Source organism: Myodes glareolus, chromosome 4 (assembly GCF_982192425.1).
Source record: "Myodes glareolus chromosome 4, mMyoGla1.1, whole genome shotgun sequence".
NCBI classification, from domain to species: Eukaryota; Metazoa; Chordata; class Mammalia; order Rodentia; family Cricetidae; genus Myodes; species Myodes glareolus.
This window is the reverse complement of record NC_142029.1, coordinates 35,407,010-35,427,964: the sequence shown is the minus strand read 5'-3', so window position 1 is coordinate 35,427,964 and position 20,955 is coordinate 35,407,010. Positions and strand designations below refer to the sequence as shown.

Genomic DNA, 20,955 nt, shown 5'->3' with positions numbered 1-20,955 from the left:
TTAATCTCCCCCGATTCTTATTGTTAGATGTGACTTTTTTCTATACTAATGGCTTTATTTGCCTGCCTACAAGGCATTGTCAGCACTTGTGTGCAAATAATTACTGAGCCCTGGTAACAAAATGGAATAGCAATTTATTACATATGGGAGAAATTTTTAAGGGATTCATGTTGGTTGAAAACAAAATAATTAAAGCAGAAACTATTATTCAAAACATAATCTCCTTTCTCAATAAGCTTTGCTTCCCTCTTCTATGATTTCTCTCTCTTTTAATCTATCTGTATTTTGTTTATGTCTACTACTACCTAGATTCTTGTACTTTATGTATCTATAATTTTCTCAGTTAAAGAATAAGCACTTTAAAGATGGGAAAATCTTGAACACTGTTGTTTATCCCCCTTGTGTACTTAGCTCAATATAAGAAATCCATGAAGACTTGTTGAATATTAGTTTCACTGATTTGTTATTTGTCTTTAGACTGAGCTTTATAGACGAGGTAAAGTGACATGAAGACTGACTCGCTTTTATTAGAGGCCTTATCTTGGAAGCCCGTTAACTGGAGCTCAGAGTTCTCAATTATCCTTTGATTTTCTGAATATAACTTTTAACACTCTAATTTTGGTTGTCTTCAATTTTCTGTCCCACCCGGTCCTTATTCTGCCTGGTTCCCACCATTGTTAAGTCCCAAAGAAATCATACAGAGTACTACATTAACTATAAACTGATTGGCCAGTAGCCAGGCAGGAAGTATAGGTGGGACAACCAGACAGGAAGTAGAGGCAGGTAAACAAGAACAGGAGAATTCTGGAAAGAAGGAAGCCCATCCCTTTGCAGTCTTGTCCCAGATACAGAAGAAGCAAGATGTGACTGCCCCACTGAATAAGGTATCCAGCCACGTGGCTAACACAGATAGAAATAATGGACTAATATAAGTTGTAAGAGTTAATAAGAAGCCTGAAATACTGGGCCAATCAGTTTATAATTAATGTAGACCTCTATGTTATTTCTTTGGGACTTAATGACTGCAGAAACTGGGCAGAACAAGGACCAGGTGGCACAGAAAACCTCAGACAACATTCAATGAAAACTGATTAGAAACAGAAAGGAAAATTCTTTATGGATAGAGCTGACATGCGAAGACATCCCAGGTGGGTCCTGTCCGGTACCTGCTATTCCTTGGAAAATTTTCTGAGTATGTGCGGATTTCAAAGGGTCCTGACACCATGAAGACAGGTTGACAGGTGAAGGTGCGCTCATCTCATGCTTCTTTTCCCATTCCTGGGATTTCTGTCTCCACTGTGCACTTCCAGCAGCCTGAAAAGTAACTGCTTCTTTTTCCTCTCCTTTGCTTGTACACTGACTCTGACTCAGTGATAGCAGTTTTCAGCCTCGTTGGCTGGACATTCATCTTTTCCTTTTCCCTTGTATTACTCTCGTATTTGACATACTTTCCCTGCTACAGATGGATATAAGTCATGGCCTCATTTTGTAGAATTTTTTTGGGAAGGGTATTAAGTATTAGAATGTTCAGATCACCATCAGTAGACACGAGTGCACATTTTTCAATTTTCACTTTGGCTCCCTCACAACGTGACTCCAAGTGCAACAATGGTGACTGCTTACTGTTTACTTGCAGCGTGCCCAAGGCCACAATGTTTTTCCTACACTATTCTTAACTTATTATTCCCATCACAATCTTAGGGAATAAATAATATTGAGTGTGGGGAAATCGTATTTATAAACTTGTCTTCTGCGTGGCCCAATTTAGTAATGGATTGATATGTTTCAGAAGCTGTTCTTGCTTTCCTGTTTTAACCTTAATCCTGCTTTTTCAGGATGTGGCGTGTGCCACCCGCATTCTTCAAAGAAATCCATTCTTCAGGAACCAATCAGTTTAAGAAAGTTATGTCAAAGTCTTTCGGTATTCCTTGCTTACTGTGGTTATTTTAATGAGGATGGTCCCTAGCAGCTCATATAATTGGATGCTTGGTCCTAGTTTGGGAAGAATTAAGAAGTATGGCCTTGTCAGAGGAGGTGTGTCATTCCCATACCAGGACCTCTCCCTCTTCCCCTGCCTATTGCCTGAGGATCGGATATAAGCTCTCAGCCACTGCTCCACTGCCACGCCTGTCTACTTGTTTCCATGTTCTCTGCCATGGATGGTCGTGAACGTTAACCCTCTGGAACTGTAAGCCCCCAAATTAAATGTTATCTTTTACAAGTGACCTTGATCATGTTTCCATGGCAATAGAAAAGTAAGTAAAAAACCTACGTGTACATTCTGCAGTTAGGTGAGGACATTTTATACATTACCTGTCCAACCAAGGATGTAAAACAACACTTGAAATGAAGCCATTAAAAGAGTCTCTCTACTTCTATTTCCCTGTTTTTTATTTGCTTTTAATAATTATCACTCCAGCAGAATTCCTTCTGGCATCATGATTTTCTTGATCTTTTACGCATGCTTATTTAATAAAACTGGACTCCCCTTTGACTGATGGCCCCATTTTAATTTGTTTAGTCTGTATATTTTTTTGAAAATAGGCTATCTTAGTTTTGATTTCTACTGCTGTGATAAACAACCTGATGAAATTCATGTTGACCAGGAAAGGGTTTCTTTGGTTTATAGATTACAGTCCATCATCAGGGGAAGCCAAGGCAGGAGCTTCAGGCAGGAAGCCAAAACAGGAACTCAACTCAGGGAAGGGACTCAGGGCAGGGCCTGGAAGCAGGAATGAAAGCAGAGACCACAGAGGAATTCTGCTTATTGGCTTCCCCCTCATGTGATAGTCAATTTGTGTTTTCATACAACCAAAGTCCACCTGCCCAAGGATAGCATTACCCACAGTGGGCTGGGCACTCTACATCAATTGTTAATAAAGAAAATACCCAAAGGCGTGTCTACAGACAATCTGATGGAGGCATTTTCTCAGTTAAAGTTCCTTTTCCCAGTTGAAAATAACTTATGTTAAGTTGGAAACAAACAAACACACACAAAACCATGACAATTGAGATGTAAGTTAAGTGCATCTACACTAAGGTAGTCTCAACATGTTTCTTCTATATGCATGTGGCCTCATCCCCAAACAAATGTAAAAGAAATTTAATCTTAAGAAGTATCTTAGAGTTGGGCAATGTGGCACAGACTTCTAAAACCAATCATTCTTATTCTGGGGTCGGGGGCCTTTGTTACATAAAGAGTTCCATAAAGCTGGCTTGAGATATATGAAATTCTGCATCAAAACAAACAAAACAATAAAGAGAGGAGGGATGAAGAAGATATAGAGAAAAAAAGAGGAAGAAGAGGAAGAGAAGGAGACAGTGAAGGTAGAGGAGGAGGAGAAGAAGGTGGAGTTGGGGGAGGAGGAAGAGGAGGAGATGGAGGAGGAGGAGGAAGTGGAGTTGGAGGAGGAGGAAGAGGAGGAGATGGAGGAGGAGAAGGAGGATGAGGAGGAGGAGAAAAAGGAAAAGAAGAAGAAGAAGAAGAAGAAGAAGAAGAAGAAGAAGAAGAAGAAGAAGAAGAAGAAGAAGAAGAAGAAGAAGAAGAAGAGATGATGATGAATGAGATGAGATTCGGTGGTACCTAAGACCTTGGATTCAGTCCCAACATGAGACTGATGATAAAAATCTCCAGTTATATTTGAAGGCAGTGGATGCACACTTGTCAGTGGGAACATGGCCTGAGTCAAAACATGGTGCTTGTCTGTAAAGACCAGGCTGCAAAAAAATATAATTGAGAGAACAAAAGGAATTAGTAGGAACAGAAGAAAAACTTTAATGTGTAAAGCAAGATAATTCTCTGCATTGTTTTGAAGAAAGGAAACTGTAGTAGTCAGATGCCACAAACCCTGGTCTATGCTAGAACATACTCTTTGCCTAGGTTGTAATGTCTTACCATTCTAGACTATGTAAATTTCATTCTCCTGCTTAAACCAGTTCTTCAGTACTGGCCAAACTCAATTTCTAACAGTTTAATATTTTCCCTAAAAGTCATTTTAAAGGTTAACTTCATTTTGTGATAACTGAAGTGTCATGCCAGAAGATGAAAGTGTGCTTATCTTGACCCTTAGACATCATGTTTCTGTGCTAGGCTGCATTGGAAAAAAATATTTTTAAAAAATTTAATGTGTATGAGTATTTTGCCTGCATGTATGTAAGTATGTGCACCATTTGTATGCACGGTACCCACAGGAGCCAGAAGAGGACACTGGATTCCTTCATCCTGGCGTTATAGACAGTTGTGAACTGTCTTGTGGTGCTAGGAATCGAACCTAGGTCTTTTCATAGAGCAGTCGGTGCTATTTTGAACTGAGTCACCTCTCCAGACCTGATAGGCTGAAATTGTAACACTGCCTGCAATGGTTGTATCTTGATGGCCTTGTGTTTATACAGGTTCCTCTTAACACTCATGGCATTAATTGAGAGGTAAGGGAATAAAACTTTTGTTTACTGCTGTTTCTGTTCAAATAAAATTGCAGTCCCTGCTTCCCCCATTGTACCCTGAGTGAGCTTAAATGATTGTTTTAAATCCTGTCCTTTCCTCCCAAGTAATCAATACAGTAAAAAATCCATACCCAAACCAATGTTTTTCGAAATCCTGTTCAAACACAGTTCCACCTCTGTGTCTTTTCCAAACCAGGTAGGGGGTCTGAACAGCGGGGTGGGGGGGGCGGCTGTGGGCTGCGGGCTGCAGGCTGAGGGCTGCTGGCTGTGGGCTGTGGGCTTCTGGTTGAAGGCTGCTGCCTGGAGGGAACCAACTCTGTTTCTCGCTGGGGCTCCAGGGTGCATTCCAGTGTCCAAGAGCCTGGCGGAAAGCACTCTTGTCCTCCTCAAAGGTCCACCTTCTTCCCAGGTGAGCTTGAATTTTTCCGGGTCCCTGCTTGCAGTGTCCGGACTTGTTCTAGCGTCCCAGCCCGGCGGGGGAGGAGGAAAAGAAAGGCTGCTGTGTGCAGGGCTGGGATTTTGAGTTCAGACAGGGCGCTCAGCCACGCGGGCTGCGCAGTGTGGAGAATAGGGACCTGTTGCAACTCGCCGCCCCCTGGTGACACGCTCGGCACCGCCCGGGAGGTGCGGCCAGTTCCCGCCCGCGCAGGTGCGCCTCCCTCCGCCCGGCTTCCTGGGCGCCACCTTCGCAGTGGCGCGGCGGCGGCGGCGGCGGCGGTGGTGGAGGGTGAGTCTGGAGTGCGGGGTACCGAAGCGGCCTGCGGAGTGCGGGGTGCTATCCCGGGTTCTTCCTTCTTTATGGACTTGGGGAGAGAGAGTCGGAAAGTTTGAAAAGTGAAGTCTCTGACTTAGGAGGTGCGGTCTAGATAGAGGACAGGCACCGCCCACCGGGATCGCTTGGTGTATTTCCTGCTGAAGAGGAGGACCCTTGGAGAGGACTGGAGAGGACGAGGGTCTAGGGGTAGGGGGGAGAGCGAGGGAGGAGGGTGGAAGTGGCAGGGCCAGGAGTACCAGGAAGCCCAGAGCTAGGCTGCAGAGAGCTCAAAGGCCAAGCAGAAGATGAAGAGGAAGAGTTTTGTAAGATCCACTTTCTGCTGGGTAGTAGACCAGTACTTTTATGATTCCGGTTGGCATGCCTTGGGTCGTTGACCTCACTGATTTCTCCAAGATGATTCTGATACACGGGAATCTGCTCCTGTAGGTTGTAACCTCAAGAGGAAAGTGTGACTGCAGGAGGTGGCTCCTGGAAAGGGTCTTGGAGACTTCAGGCCTGTTTTGTCTGTTGTCTTTCCTGTGCTTGAGGGCAGTGGAGAGGGTTTGCTAGTTGTCGGAATTGTGAGTATGTTAGTAGTGCTTCTTAGGACCGAGACAGGAGATTATGGCAATGCTGGTGGCATGTTGGCTATGCTTAGTGTGATAAGGTTATAGTCTGCAAGGTCTCTGATCTAGAGGTGGAGACTAAATAAATACATATCAAGAGACCAGGACACTGACAAGAAGACGCTCTGGTTGCCAGCCGTTGAAGCAAGACTATAATTTCCCACAGCCCATTTTCAGACTCAACCCACTAAAATCATCCAGGTTACTGGCAGACACCTCCCTTCTTTCCCTTTCTCATCCCAACAAGCCCAAGAGCCCAAGGACATCTGACTGATGCTGAATCAGTGCTGACAAGCAGCAGGGAAAGGAGACAAGTGATGAGAGGTGCTTAGCAGAGAAAGCACTTTGTAGTTTTCCAAAGTAAAGAATGGGGGTGATTGCAAGGTGGGGCGGAGATCTGTCTGCTTTCTCCTGGCTTCCACTCTTAGTTCCAAGCATGGTAGCTGTCCCCACACCTTCAGATTGCTGATTCCACCCCTTTGCTGTTAGTCTAGGGCATTAGGGGTGTATACTCCTATTAAGAGTGCTTGGTGCACCCTGCAGAGCCTGCCCAAGGGGATGGGTGGATCTCCTTTCTAAGCCTGGCAGGTGGAGACCGCAGCTGCTCAGAATTTACTGTGGGAAGTAGCTCAGTTGAACGGTTGACGAAGGGATTGCATAGATGCAGAGACAAACCACACCCCTGGTGCTGACTCAGTGATGCCTTTTGCGATTATGCTTGAGTTTATTTCATAATTTACAAAAAAAATCTTGGGGTGGAATAATTAATTTATACGATTTTTTTCTCTTTGTCTTTTCCTGCATTCACATTTCTTAAAGTTTATGGTGTGGCTTGTTCACTGAAAGTATTTATTTTATTGTGTATGCGTGTGCGTGTGTGATAAATGTGTAGAGGGGTTTGGTGAGGTGGTTCCTGAATAAACCCAGGTAGTCCAGGCTTGCACCGCAAGGCTTTTGCTGGCTAAGATGTCTCACGGCCCTTATGAGTATTTTCTCAAGATGACACTCTCACCTTGCAGCCCTCCTCTGCTTACACCCTGTTCAGCTATGCTAGGTCATAACAAGTTTCTAACATGTAACATTAACCAAGAGAATACTGTGGAGGAAGAACCTCTGGCCCCAGTAAAGCAGAGCTCTCCAAAGCGTGAATCTGGTCATAGGACACCTTTCAAGAAGTGCCCACTTAATTGAATTTGACTAATTATTTGCAAAGTGACAAGTTACCCTTGTCTAGCTAGTTGGGTAAGTGTGCTTGTCTGCCCCTTTGCAACTTGTCTGATGTGAGTGTCTGCAAATCAGCTCTGTTTAATACACTATCACTGACGGATGTGAAAGGTACTTCTGGTCCCATAAATTCTACTCTGTGCATTGTGTTTTAGAGTTTTATTGGTGAATTTCTCACCTGCAGGTCAGAATCAATCCCTCTTTCTCATCAAACACTTCTAAACGGAAAATGAGGCTTGGGGATGCTATGAATAAAATTTTGTACAAATATCACTTAAGTCCAATTAAAATCAAACTCAGCATTTTTTTTTCTGAGAAAATGTATTAGAGCCTTCAGAGATAGTGCGATTCTCTATGGTGTTTGTCTTGAAGTAACCCAGGCCCCATAAGTAGGGGTACTTCAGTACCTTCCAGAGAGGAGGGTACTGCCAGCCATTGGCAGGATGATTGCTGTGGTCACTTGAGACAGGAGCTATGGCAATGGAGGATCCACTGGCAGGAGTTACAAGTGGAGGGACAAGCTGGGGGGTGGGGGTTGCGTTAATAAATCAGGAAGACTAACATATATAGAGGGAGACAAAATGAGGATGGGGAGGAAAAGGGTTCTTCAGTGGCTGTGATTCTGTGGAAGATGAATGGGGTTGAAAAGATCGTGCTTCTGTGTGTGCACCCTTGTGTGCTATATTCCACCTGAACTGCATGTTCACACGGAGAACAGAGGTAAATGTCAGGTTATCTCCCCTCTTGAGTTTCACCTTATTTTTCATACAAGATTTCTCACTTAACCTGAAGCTCATAAATTGTGCTAGACTGTCTGACCAGAAAGTTCTGAGGATCCCATCGCCCAGCATGGTGGTTTCAGGCTCTCTACCTGGCTATTCTTTTGGTGCTGGGAATCCCAACCTCAGTCCTCACACTTGCTTGGTGGCAGGTACTTGACCCTAACCAATGGATAATCTTCCTATCACCCGAGGAAAAGATCCTAACAGCGGGGATATTCGCTGGGCATGTCTATGCTGGGGAGTCCTTTAGTCACACGATCATGCATGACTCGAGGACATTTTTCCTCTGGGGACATCTAATTTTTGTGTGATTTTTATTTTGTTATATTGTCGCATTGCGCCTAGAAGAGGGGTAAGCTACCCGCTGGGGCACTTGATATTTATCATTTGAGCTGTATATCCTGTAGCTTTTAGACTGCTCATCCCCGGTGAAAGTGAAGTAGGAATTAATGACCAGCTTACCTTGAACACTGGCATGGGGTCACGTGTAGTCTCCTGTCCTGGCAGGCATCTATGCTAAAGAGTTCATACAAACATCTTACAGCCATGACGACGTGAAATGGATAATATCTGTGCTCTTCACACTGTCCATTCGTTAAAAATATTCACCAGTGTATTCCAAGCTGTCCAATCCCACCAAGAACTAGAAGCAAGACACCCTTCTTGGATATCAGGGCCCTCCCAGTTGACAGAGCTGAGAGTGGTGGTTCATACACACAGATGAATGCTGCAGGTGCTTGTGGGTTCTGTATGGATTCATTAATCACTCTCGAAGTGAACATGCGCAGATTTGGATAAAGTATTTGATTCTACCGACTTTCAGGTTTCCTACGGCTGTGTAATATTTGCGCCATGTGATCTCTCCTTTGTCCCACTGTGCTCCGAAATGCCCTGTGGTCATTTCCCGCTGAGAGCACACTGAAATGTGTGTCACCAGGAAGCTCGTGATTTCCCTTTTTCGTGTCGTAGTTTCATTTCGGAAGGTTTTCGGTGCTAGCTAATCTCAGCTTGCTTCTGTGGTAGCATGAACATTGTTCACTGGGGAAGGAAAGGGAAGTCTGGGAGCACCAAAGAGTGGCATCTCCCATCCCAGGGCTTGTGATAGAATCATCCAGCATGGGATTTTGGTCTGGGCTGCCATCGATATGCACGCAGAAGTATCATGACTTTAATTTTTCTCAGCTCAGTGCTCTGCATAGTCACTCCACATAGTCTTTTCTGACTCATTTAGCAGCTGTTTCTTGATGTTTTGAAAGAACTGTGTTTTCCTTGAATAAATGGAATTTCTGATTCGTTTGCTGGGGAAATGTGTAGCATGGCTGTGTTGCTGCGTCCTGTGTGGTTTGTTCTCAGTCGCCACCCTCGCTTCCCATTTTCTCCCTCTACTGCTCATCAAAAGAGCTTCTTGTTTTGCTCCTTTTGTTCTTTCTGTTCTGTTCCTTTCTCATGCGTTTCCTATTTCTCTCATTTCTTTGTCTACGCTGTCTGTTGTTTTCCCCCTTGCTCCATCTGATGCCGGCCTGTCATCTCTATCAGGAGAGGATGTAAGGTTCCAAAAGTCTACAACATTGTACAGAAGTCAAATGCAAAGCAAATTTTAGAAATTAAACTTTTGTCCATAGAATCTCTAATATATTACATAAAAAAGAGTCATTCTTTGAATGTTGATTAAAATATTAATCAAAATATTTATAGCATTTTGCATATTTAAAATGGTGAGTCCTTTCTTTCCCAATAGAAAGTATGCACAATGATCTTCTGCTTAGAATTAAAGCTCTGCCTCATTTGGCATGGCCAGCCAATGCTCTCTGTGCTTAAATTGTATTTACCTTATGAGGTGAATATTACTAAAATATGGACTTGGTTTTTCTATTTTCCCCAAACTTAGAAGTTCATCTTGCATTATAATACTCAAATAATTGTGGAAGTAAGACAATGAAAGTAAATGATTGGGAAAGACACAGCATGGCATGCCCACAGCCCAGTGTGCAGTGAGTTAAAATATTTGGCAATCAAATTATTTGAAAGAAAAAGTATTTTGTATGTCAGTGTTTATGTGAAAAAGTCCAGGCTGTTCAAAGGTAATTTACTGAGGCGCTATTAGCTGTAGAGGGAAGGGAGATTCATTCTTTTTTGAATATGTGGTCAGTGGTAGATTTCACATGCTCCATTGTATGACCCTATACCCAGACACTTGTAGATGGCTCCAATTAGACTTAGTGGATTGTCAAAAAAAGAAACAAAAACAAAAGAAAGAAAAGAAAAGGAGAGGTCAAGAGGGGACCATTTTGGAGAAGATTGGAGGTTGGAAATGAAGGTGAGGATCAAATCATTATTCATTGTATTCATTTATGAAATTCTCAAGAACAACGAAAAATTACTATATATGTTTAAAGTCACAAAGTGTAGAGGATATAAGGGCAGTTCATTTGTATCTCTTGTTTAGCCTTGAAAATTCATCACAGTAGTAAAATAATAATGAAATAAATTCAAAGTTGTAATATATATGTGCAATTTCTGTGTCAAGCAAAGAGAAGAAAGAGACGTCAATCTCTCCATTGGAAGTGTCATAAGAAGGGGTCTGGTGGAAAGTTCTGGTCTTTCAGCAATGGACCCATTCTTACTCTCTGGGAAGTCAGTCACGTTGACTTAAATCCAAAGCCCTGACTCAGTTCTGCTGTTAGTATCAAATCCTCCAACAGCCTGACATTGCATCCTCGGTGGAGTCGAGTCACTCCACTCGGCATGTTAAATCTTGTGTGTCAAAGAGCTGCAATTTGAAATGCAAGAGAGAAAATAATGAAGGAGACCTTTCCGAGGTCATGTGCTACAAAATGAAAATTCCCAAATATGTGACCAGAGCCTTTGAGCATGTTAATTAGGCATGCCGCGTGCACATGACCTGGTTGTGAAATCAGAGCTTTGCGTGGCAGAAGAGTAAACAAAAAAGCAAGACTTGACACATTTGCATAAAAATATATGCACCTAGGCAACATGTACAGAGCAACAGCAAGGATCCAGAGTTTGAGAACTGTGTAAGCTCCCCTCCCCCTTGCCCCACATCGCTGCCAGTCCGACCTGGGCATGGGAGCAAACAAAAGCAGTAGCCTCCAGATGCGTTTTCTGATGGTTTAGACCTGTGACATGAGTCTTTGAACACCAGCTTGGTTACTCTTTGGTCTCCTGGGGTCACTCTGCTTTCAGGGACTCGCAGGCCTAGACATCCAAGCCCAACACCAGTTTACGTACTTGGGCTATAGTTTATTGACTAACACCTATGTGTGTGTGAGTAGACTATAGACAAATGAAAGAAGCCAATAAGGCTGTTGAGAAAACATGTCTGAAAACAAGAGGAGGCTAGTTTTCAGATTTTCATTGAGAGTTTCTGGGGGTAAAAAGTCAAATGAAAACCATTTTTATTTCAATTATAGCATATACGCCTCAGCACGCTTGATTAAAAGTGAGTCCCGAGATCGGTGACTAGGTGGGAGCAGTAGACCCTGGCTGATGTCCCTGTTACATGTATGATCAGTGTCCCATGTCTTACTGTGGGAAACTTAATATTAACATTGACACTTTTCTTGGCTTTTTAGTTGTCTAAATTTGTCTTCACAGACATACTTTCCATGATTTGTATCCATTTCAAGCTTCTTTTTAAGAGCCTGAGGTTGGGCTAGGGAAATGGCTCAGCAGCTAAGATTACTGGCTGCTCTTCCAGAGGACCAGGGTTCAATTTCTCGCATCCACAGGTGGCTCACAATTGTCTGTATCCAGTTCCAGGAGATCCAACATCCTCTTCGGGACTCTGCAGGCAACAGACACATGCTGCACAGCTATACATGCATGTAAAACACTCATACATGTAACATAAAGGAATTTTAAAAATGAGCCTGCAGCTGCTCCGTGTGTCTCTGCACACTGTGACATGTAGTTTGCAGGCTTTTGCCTTTTCATAGATGAGGTGCACTGCCTTTGCGAAAATTATTTGAAACCCCGTTTTAAGAGTTCATATCACAGCATATATTTGCTATTCTTCCCTCTACCATTTGTCTGTAAATGCCAACATGTCCCCAAAACAGCTTTTTATTTTAAGCAAATTCAAAAAGTGGGACATTAGTGCTTATGACACGTGTCAAATATTTTAGCACCAAGGGCCACTTCTTGCCTACAGTGCTTTGTCCAAATATGTTGTACATTTTATTAAGGTTCTGACATTCGAGAATCTATAGAGGGTGCTTAAAAGTGAGGAAGACAGTCACGAAAAAACAAGATGGGAGACCCAAGGTACATTTTTTGTTTCTCCTGTATAATTGCTTAGTGAATAGAATTTAAAATTTCATTCAAGAGACCCAGCCTTATCTATGACAGCACTGTCAGCACAGCCCCCTGATAAGTGAGCACAGCCCCCTGATAAGTGAGCACAGCCCCCTGATAAGGGAGCACAGCCCCCTGATAAGTGAACACAGCCCCCTCAGAGGTCCTTAGAGAGCTCCTGTTCTGAAGAGCCTATGCAGGTGACAACTGTTTCACTTATTTTAAAAAGTGAGGTGGTCAGAGTAAGCATGGGGTGAAGATGGGTCCCCTTTAAAACAAGGGGTCTAGGAGACCCCTCTAAGGAGATTAGTAATGGTCACTAAGAAAGCAGTGTAAACACAAAACATTCCAGGCACATGAAACAACTGGTACAGAAATAGTGATTACTGGGGTGGTAAACGGAAGGAATCTGTTGGATATCCAGGAAAGTGCCCACAAGTCAAGGAACATATGGGTGGGAGCTCAGCAGAACAGACAGCTTCAAAAGTTTCGCCAGTGGTCCATGGATCTAACACTGGGTGAGGTTGTTCTGAGGTGAGCAATGAGATGAGAGAAAACGGGTAAGCAGAACTCCTTCACCTAAACATTGGCAACTGGGAAACAGGTACCTCTGATGAGCTTTGAGGGAATCCTTAACCTTTTCCAGAACCCAGCATTAGGATGTGTGTCAGTGGCTTTCAGCGACCTTTTGCACTCTGGATTATCACTATCGTAAAATCATTTCCCCACACCTGCAGTGTCTCAAAGAAAAAATGTCCAAGAAAAAATGTCCTTCATCCTCTTCTCATTTTTACCTGTTTTCATTTTAGAGAGAGAAACATGTTTCTTAATAATCTGGATTCATAACTGGAGGATTGAGTTATCCGATAACTCAAAACATTACTTGTTATTTCGTCAAGTTGCAAACTAATCTTTTGTTTCCTTTTGGATTTTGTATTGGGATTATGTTCCCTACCCATGACCCTTTAGTACCATCCTTCCCCCTCCCCACCAGGAACAAACTCCCTCATACCTAATACTCTAGTGGCTACACCATTAAAGACGAAGACATTCCTTTCTCTAGCAACCATCAACTGTCATATGCTCCTTAGGAGAGGATGGGGCTTAGTGGTCAGCTTCTCTGCCAGTAGTGGAAGACTAGTGGGCACAATCCTGTGCAGATATCCATAGCTGCCATGTGTTCATGGCTAACACAGCAATGTCACATCTGGATGATGGCTTTTCATGTCACTCGACCCATTCTCCAGCTCTTAAATTCTTGCTGCCTTTTGCGGTGCCACCATACTGTGCCTTAGTATGGGGTGGTTGTGGTGTGAGTGTTGATAGAGATAGATTGCTTAATACTGAACATTCATCAGTCTCTTATTCTTAGCGTGTTAACCAGGTTTGAGTTTCTGCATTGACCATGCTCTGCAGAGAGTACTGCTTCGTGCTGAGAGTTTGATTAGTTTGTAAATGTAAACGTAAGTATTTAGAAGGCAGCTTAGCAGCAAAGCAGTTGGTTATCTCTAAAATGATTGTGCCACTATGGCACCAATGGACATACTATGCACAGTGAGTAGGTATTGTAGTACTTGTATTCTATAGCTAGGCAAGAGCCTTGAAAAGTTTTCTGTCCCCTAGCATTCTGCATGACATCTTTGACACCAGGAAAACTAGGCAGTAGAGGGTTTCAAGCTCTGTTCTGTAAACGGAAGTTTCTGTCCTACCCAGTCCCACAGCCATTCAGTCCCAAAGAAACACACAGAGGCTTATATTAATTATAAACTGTTTGGCCTAGTAGCTCAGGCTTATTATTAGCTAGCTTTTACAACTTAAATTAACACATAATTCTTATCTATGTTTAGTCATGTGTTTTGGTACCTTTTCTCAGTGAGGCAGTCTCACCTTGCTTCCTCTGCATCTGGCTGATGACTTCTCTGTGTCCTATGACCAAAGGGTGTGGTGAGAAATTAGAATCTTAACTCCAATACAGCTTACTGCAATTAATGATACACCAAACTACATAACTGTAATTAATTTTAATACTCACTCTTCATTATGAAATAATTTTATAAAAAGTAAAACCCATACAAGACACAAAAAATGACTCATCCTGACACCTCTTAAGAATCCCTACTTGTATTGAAAATAGAGTTTAGAACTTTCATTATGATTAACCTAAATGTACACAAGCTGTTTGCAGAATGACTTTAATTAAGACATGAAAATACAAGACTTCAGGACCACACCCCCCCCACACAAATATTCACTATCTCTATTATTCTGACAAGGTGTAGATGAAACTAATACTTGCCTTTTGAGACTGCCCTATTGATTGCTTTCAAGTACCCATTGTATCTGCACTGTTCTTTTGGAAGCTGTGTGTATTTTTATTACTTCAACACCTCCACTTAATAGACACAGCTGTGTGCTTGACTCTTAAGAAGTTCTGTGTCGATGGTTCAGTGTTTAAATTCAGCTGCAGCATTTTCTAATGTGTCACACTTAAGTCGCTAAGGTAGTGTGTTATTATTCTAGTATATATCATTAGCCTAGCATTTAGCAGTTATGTAGTGAGATTTAAGAATTTTGCTGGACAGACGCAACTATTGCCCTCACAAAGCGTGCTGAAGAGGACAGTTGGGATGCTGCTGATGTGTGACCTGGGTACGGAGGGCAGTGGCAACTCTGTGCCTGGAGTTCCTTGCTAAGTTCCAGTGAAGTGCAGCCCATTCTGTTCTGCTCTTTCTTCCCCCCTCTGCCTCTCTCTCTCTCTCCCTCCACCTCTCCTTCCCTTCTCCTTCCTCCTCTCCTTCTTTCTTTCTTTCCCTCCCTCCTTCCTTTCCTTCCTTCTTTTTATTTCTTGGATTTGGTATATCCCAATAACTTTAGGTTCTGGACACTCTGCACTGTTTACATTGCTGTGTAAGGATTATGAAACAGCTTTATATGTAGAGTTCTGAATCACAGATCACCATCAGTTAAATGCCTGTGTTAGTTCATAATAACTTCTGAAGTACTTCTTTTAAAATTTATTTTTCTTCAGTACAAAAATAATGTATATTTGTTGTGGGAGTATCTTCCGCTGCCTCAGCCAATAGCCACTGAAGCACGAGCCCACAGTGCGGCGGGGAGCACCTTCCGCTCCGTCAGCCAATAGCCGCTGAAATACCAGCCTACTGGGGCGTGGTATATTTCTCTTTTAAAAAGAGACACAGATCCCGGATCAGGCTCTCTTGGTTCCGGCGCTTGGTCCCGGCTCCTGCTCCAGCGACTAGGCTCCCTTCCTGACGGTTTATGGTGTATGTAAGTTTTACCCCCCAAAATAAATAACCCCTTAAAACATAACTGGTGTGGGATTGATTTGCCGATATATATTCATTAATAAACTTTTTGAATTATAAAAAAGTGGAAAGAGGTTTCAAAAAATAAAATCTGTAGAAGTACCACTTAGAGAAAACCTCCTTTGTGAGCTGATGTGCTGCTACATGTCTGTAGTCTTACAAAATAAGAGGTATAAATTGGAGGACCCTGAGTTCAAGGCCAGCCTCTGCTTAATAGCAGGTTCTAGATCACAAAGTCAGCCTGAACTACTTGATGTTAGCTGTAAGATAACATATATATATATATATATATATATATATATATATATATATCTCGTTATAACACACACATTATATATATATATATATATATATATATATAACTATATAACTATATATAATAGAGCACATTTCCGGAAGTCAGCTTTACAGATAGCAGCAGGCGCCTAGCCAGCAAGATGTCTTTCACTCTGTGGCAGACTCCTAGGACAAAGGTACTTCAGGGGAGGAATGCTATCTCCCACAGGCCAGGTAACTTATCTCCCTATCTCCAGCAGCTGGTGCTTCCTGTAGATTCTGGGTTGGGATCTCTGCCGCTACAGGGAGAGGTAAGCAGTCTACCTGAGTTTTTAAATCAAAAGTCTAATTTTGGAGAATGACAGGCACGTAAGAACTTAGAGGCCAAAGATACCAAAGGGCTAAGACTCATCTTTGGATGTCCAGTGAACACGCCCAAGGTTATCTTCCCCTTTACTCCCTCCCCCCACATAAAATATTCCTTAAACACTTTCCCAAAGGGCAAGACACCCCTTGTCCCCTTCTCCAAATGTCTTAGTGTATATTCCCTCATTTTTTTCAGGGTAGTCCTGTTACCTTGGAGGGGTCAAAGTTCGAAGGGCACGGGGGAGGGGCCTCCAAAGATGGAGGCCAAGGTTCAGATTACAAGTCCCAGAAATTCTCCTTCTCCCTCCATACCCTGCCACACTCTCTCTGACATTAACTAATCCTTGTTATCCAAAGGAGCCTTCTTGTCCTCTATCACATATGAGACCTTTGACATTAGAACCTTCCTCAAAAAAAGAAACCAAAACAAAGTGAAAACCCACCTTCATTTTGAGAATTATTTATTGGGTTTTTAGAAAACTTTTCTTGAATTACAATTTTGCTTGTGTGTGTGTGTGTGTGTGTGTGTGTGTGTTCTATTCAGCCTACTAAACTACAGCAAGCTTTTCTGAGTGTCCTTGAAAGGACTTCATGCAGCTTCTGGCCTTCCTGTCTTGTCTTTGCATTCTGATGCTATGATGTTTGCTTAACATTCATAAACTAAGAAGCAGGCTAGAAGTGAAACTTGTAGCACTTCCTCTTTGGGAGGTGTTGACTTGCTAGGGGTAGAACTGGGATGAAACTTGCCCCTAAGGCCTTGGAGCTCCCTTTCCTCATTGTCCCTTATCTTGCCCTGTGTATCTTTTTCATTTGGCCCTTCCTAAGTTGCATCCTTTGCGATAATTTAGTGTGAAAATTTTCAGGTTGATTTTAAAATAGTTTTGAAAATGTAAAAGGCCCAGAACATACTAAACAGTTTTCAAGGAGAGAACAGTGGAGAGCTTACATTATTTTACTGTAAGCGATAGCATCCCAGACCTCTGAAACTGACATACAGATCAACAAAGACATCCATGAAAGAGAAACAAACTCAGAAATTGATAGTCTTTTATGCAGTATGGGATTTTCAATTGGCAGATAAACAGTTCATGCTTTGAAGAGTGTAGTGGGAAACATGTCTTTCCAGTAGTCCTAGAACAAATGGATACACATATGAAAAACAAATTCAGTCTTTTGTGTGTTCAATGTTAATTCAAGATGATAGTAAACCTAAAATGTAGATGCCTAGGCCATCATCTGCTTAGAGAAAGTATTCTGCCCAGACGTAAAACCCCATTCTGTGTCTTATGTCAGAATTCCTTGCCTTTTGATCCATTTTCCTTGTCCTTGATGCCTTTCAGCTCATGAGGACACCAGAGTGGCTTATTTTATAGGCAGAACTTGTTGCATAAGCAATTAATATGTTATTCTCTAATAAGTACTGAAGTGTATAGAACAGGTTTTATAAAAAATCCAAAACTTATTAGGTTCAGGGAGTGACAATCCACAAAATGATTGCTTACATTCTTCTGGTTGTAAATCTTGTGTACATTTTTAAAATGTTGGAGGAAGTAATGCCTGCTGGGTGAAATGTTTTAGGTCTAGAAGCAGATGGCCTGAAATCTTATGTGAGGTCATGGGATTTAGAGGCCTTTGGTCTAGATTACAGGAGTGTTTGGGCCTGAATATTTAGGACACAGGGGACAGAAACAGCTGAAGGAGGTCTAGTCTAGCCTTGAAGCTTCACTGCACAGCACACCCAGACAGAGGGAGAATCCAGCTTGCACTGTGAAGTTGGGATTGTGGGAGACTTCTAACTGGTTACTAACAGACCTAAGTTCTCACCCGCCATGAGTCACCAAGGTACTTTGAATCGGTGGCACCAGCCAATTCCCACAGAAAAAGAAAGGCCTTAGTAAGGAAAAAAAAAAAAAACTTGGAAGGTACGTACTAAATTTATATATAGATTAATTTTCTATTTACAAAAATTCACTTTATTAAATGATGAGTTTTATTATTTCATTTTACTTTCTGTGTGGGTGTGTCTGTGTGTGCATATTTACGTGTTTGTATGTGTGCAGTGTAGATCTTTCTTCAGGGAAGGTCCTCTACCACCACCACCACCATCATTATCATCATCGTCATTGTTGTTATTATTATTGACAAGGTCTCTTCTGTGAAACTCTCCACAGGAGCTCAGTTGGCTTCCATGAGCCCCAGTGGCCTGCTTTTCTTTTTCCCCAGCACTAATATCACAGGCACAGGCTATGCAACTCAACAGTTTTTAGCATAATTTTTTTAGAAAGTAATTTTATTAAATTATAAAAGTTTCCATTTCCGCCCCTCCTCCCAACACCCTCCCACTCCCCCTACTCCCTCCCCTCCTCCCTCTCCATCCCTAAGAGCAGTCAGGGTTTCCTGCCCTTTGGGAAGTTCATGTTCCTCCCCCCTCCCTCCAGGTCCAGGAAGGTGAGTGTCCAGACAGACTGGATCCGACACCCCTTTATGATAAAGGTGTTGGAGAGATTGGGTATACGAGGATCATACCTAAATATAATAAAAGCAATATATAGCAAGCCGACAGCTAACATTAAATTGAACGGAGAGAAACTCAAAGCCATTCCACTAAAATCAGGAACACGACAAGGCTGTCCACTCTCTCCATACCTCTTCAATATAGTGCTTGAAGTTCTAGCAATAGCAATAAGACAACATAAGGAGATCAAGGGGATTCGAATTGGAAAGGATGAAGTAAAACTTTCGTTATTTGCAGACGATATGATAGTGTACATAAGCGACCCCAAAAACTCTACCAAAGAACTCCTACAGTTGATAAACACCTTTAGTAATGTGGCAGGATACAAGATCAACTCCAAAAAATCGGTTGCCCTCCTATACACAAAGGATAAAGAAGCAGAGAGGGAAATCAGAGAAACATCACCTTTCATGATAGCCACAAATAGCATAAAATATCTTGGGGTAACTCTAACCAAGGAAGTGAAAGACCTATTTGACAAGAACTTTAAGTCCTTGAAGAAAGAAATTGAGGAGGATACCAGAAAATGGAAAGACCTCCCCTGCTCTTGGATTGGGAGAGTCAACATAGTAAAAATGGCAATTCTACCAAAAGCAATCTATAGATTCAATGCAATTCCCATCAAAATCCCATCAAACTTCTTCACAGACCTTGAGAGAACAATAATCAAGTTTATATGGAAAAACAAAAAACCCAGGATAGCCGAAACAATCTTATACAATAAAGGAACTTCAGGAGGCATTACCATCCCTGACTTCAAACTCTATTACAGAGCAACAGTATTGAAAACAGCTTGGTATTGGCATAACAACAGAGAAGTCGACCTATGGAATCGAATAGAAGACCCGGGTATTAACCCACAAATGTATGAACACCTGATATTTGACAAGGGAGCTAAAGGTATACAATGGAAGAAGGAAAGCATCTTTAACAAATGGTGCTGGCATAACTGGATGTCAACCTGTAGAAGAATGAAAATAGATCCATATCTATCACCATGCACAAAACTCAGGTCCAAATGGATTAAAGACATCAACATTAATCCGACCACTTTGAACCTGATAGAAGAGAAAGTGGGAAGTAGTCTACAAGATACAGCATAATTTTTAAGACCAAGCTGTGACTGAGCTATCTCTCCACCCCTGACATTTTGCTTTCTTATTACATGAAATTATTTCCAGGTCACTGCCTAACAGGTTTAAACAGTGTTTGGAGTTGTAAATGGTGAGGAGTTGAATCTCATTTGATCTTTACGAAGACTCTTTGAGGTTAAAACCATTAAATGTATCCATTTTCCTGGTGGCAACTTTGAGATTTCAAGCCCTTGCAACACTAAGTGGAGGTTTCAGCAGAAATAAGAGCTAACCCACATTACACACTGTGCTGTTTCTATTTTCTTATTTGGTCTTTACAATAATTCTGATTCTTTGTTTCATATAATTGATCACTTTCTTCATTAAACATTTTTATTTTTCAACTAGTCTACATTAAATAATGAAATATACAGCTTGTGTAGGCCTGTACTTGTGTAACTTTTGAATGTTGATTCACATCTCTAAATTTATTGTAGTTGACCTTGGTACTGTTTTATTGGGGCAAATGGGGGCTTATATTTGTTATGCAGATGTTCTATTACTGAATTAAACTCCACCCCAACCCACTACTGTTCATGTTTATTATTTTGCCATGTTAATACCATTTTTTAAAAATTTTTGAGTCTTAATCTGACATCTAGTTCCAAAATTATATCACTATGTTTATATTTATCCAAAGTTATATCACTATGCTTATATTTATTCATCCAAATATTTCTACACTTACTAAGGACAGAGAAAGAATGGAACACTTCAGCACAGCACAACGCACGAGGGCATCAGGACGGCCATGTTCCATTCACTGTAATTGATGGAGTGCTCAAAGTTTGGTAGATTCAGGAATGGTTTGGAAATGGGTAAAGGTTGGTTTACCTTACTTCCATTCTAAACTTTGTGTAGACAAATCCTGTGTGCCCTTTATAGAACTGTTTGTTTTTGTTTGCTTGCTTGCTTGCTTTTTGTATTTTTTAGGTTTTTGAGACAGGGTTTCTCTGTGTAATGCTGTCTGTCCTAGAACTCGCTCTATAGCCCAGACTGGCCTTGAACTCACAGTGGTTGGCCTGCCTCTGCCTCCTGAGTGCTGGGATTAATGTTGTATGCCACCACCGCCTTCCTGGTTCATTGTTATTCCTATGAATTAAATGTGGGAATTCTTCAGTACGGATATGGACTTCCAAATATTGTTCATGTTTTAAAGTTATCAATATTTACTAAAGGCTTTCGCCCCTAATATC

At 41.8% G+C, this 20,955-nt stretch overlaps 1 protein-coding gene across 2 annotated transcripts in view; it reads left to right on the top strand.

Moving 5' to 3' along the window:
* Positions 1-5,083: 5,083 nt before the first annotated feature.
* Positions 5,084-20,955, top strand: part of Sack1b (scaffolding CK1 anchoring protein B) — a 73,782-nt gene continuing 57,910 nt past the window's right edge. The window contains exon 1 of one of the 2 annotated variants that reach the window (XM_087905381.1): positions 5,084-5,170. The gene's annotated coding sequence lies outside the window, so the exon portion shown is untranslated. Of the gene's footprint in view, positions 5,171-16,001; positions 16,057-20,955 lie in introns of those variants that run through there. The other variant, XM_048424311.3, reaches the window with a different exon arrangement.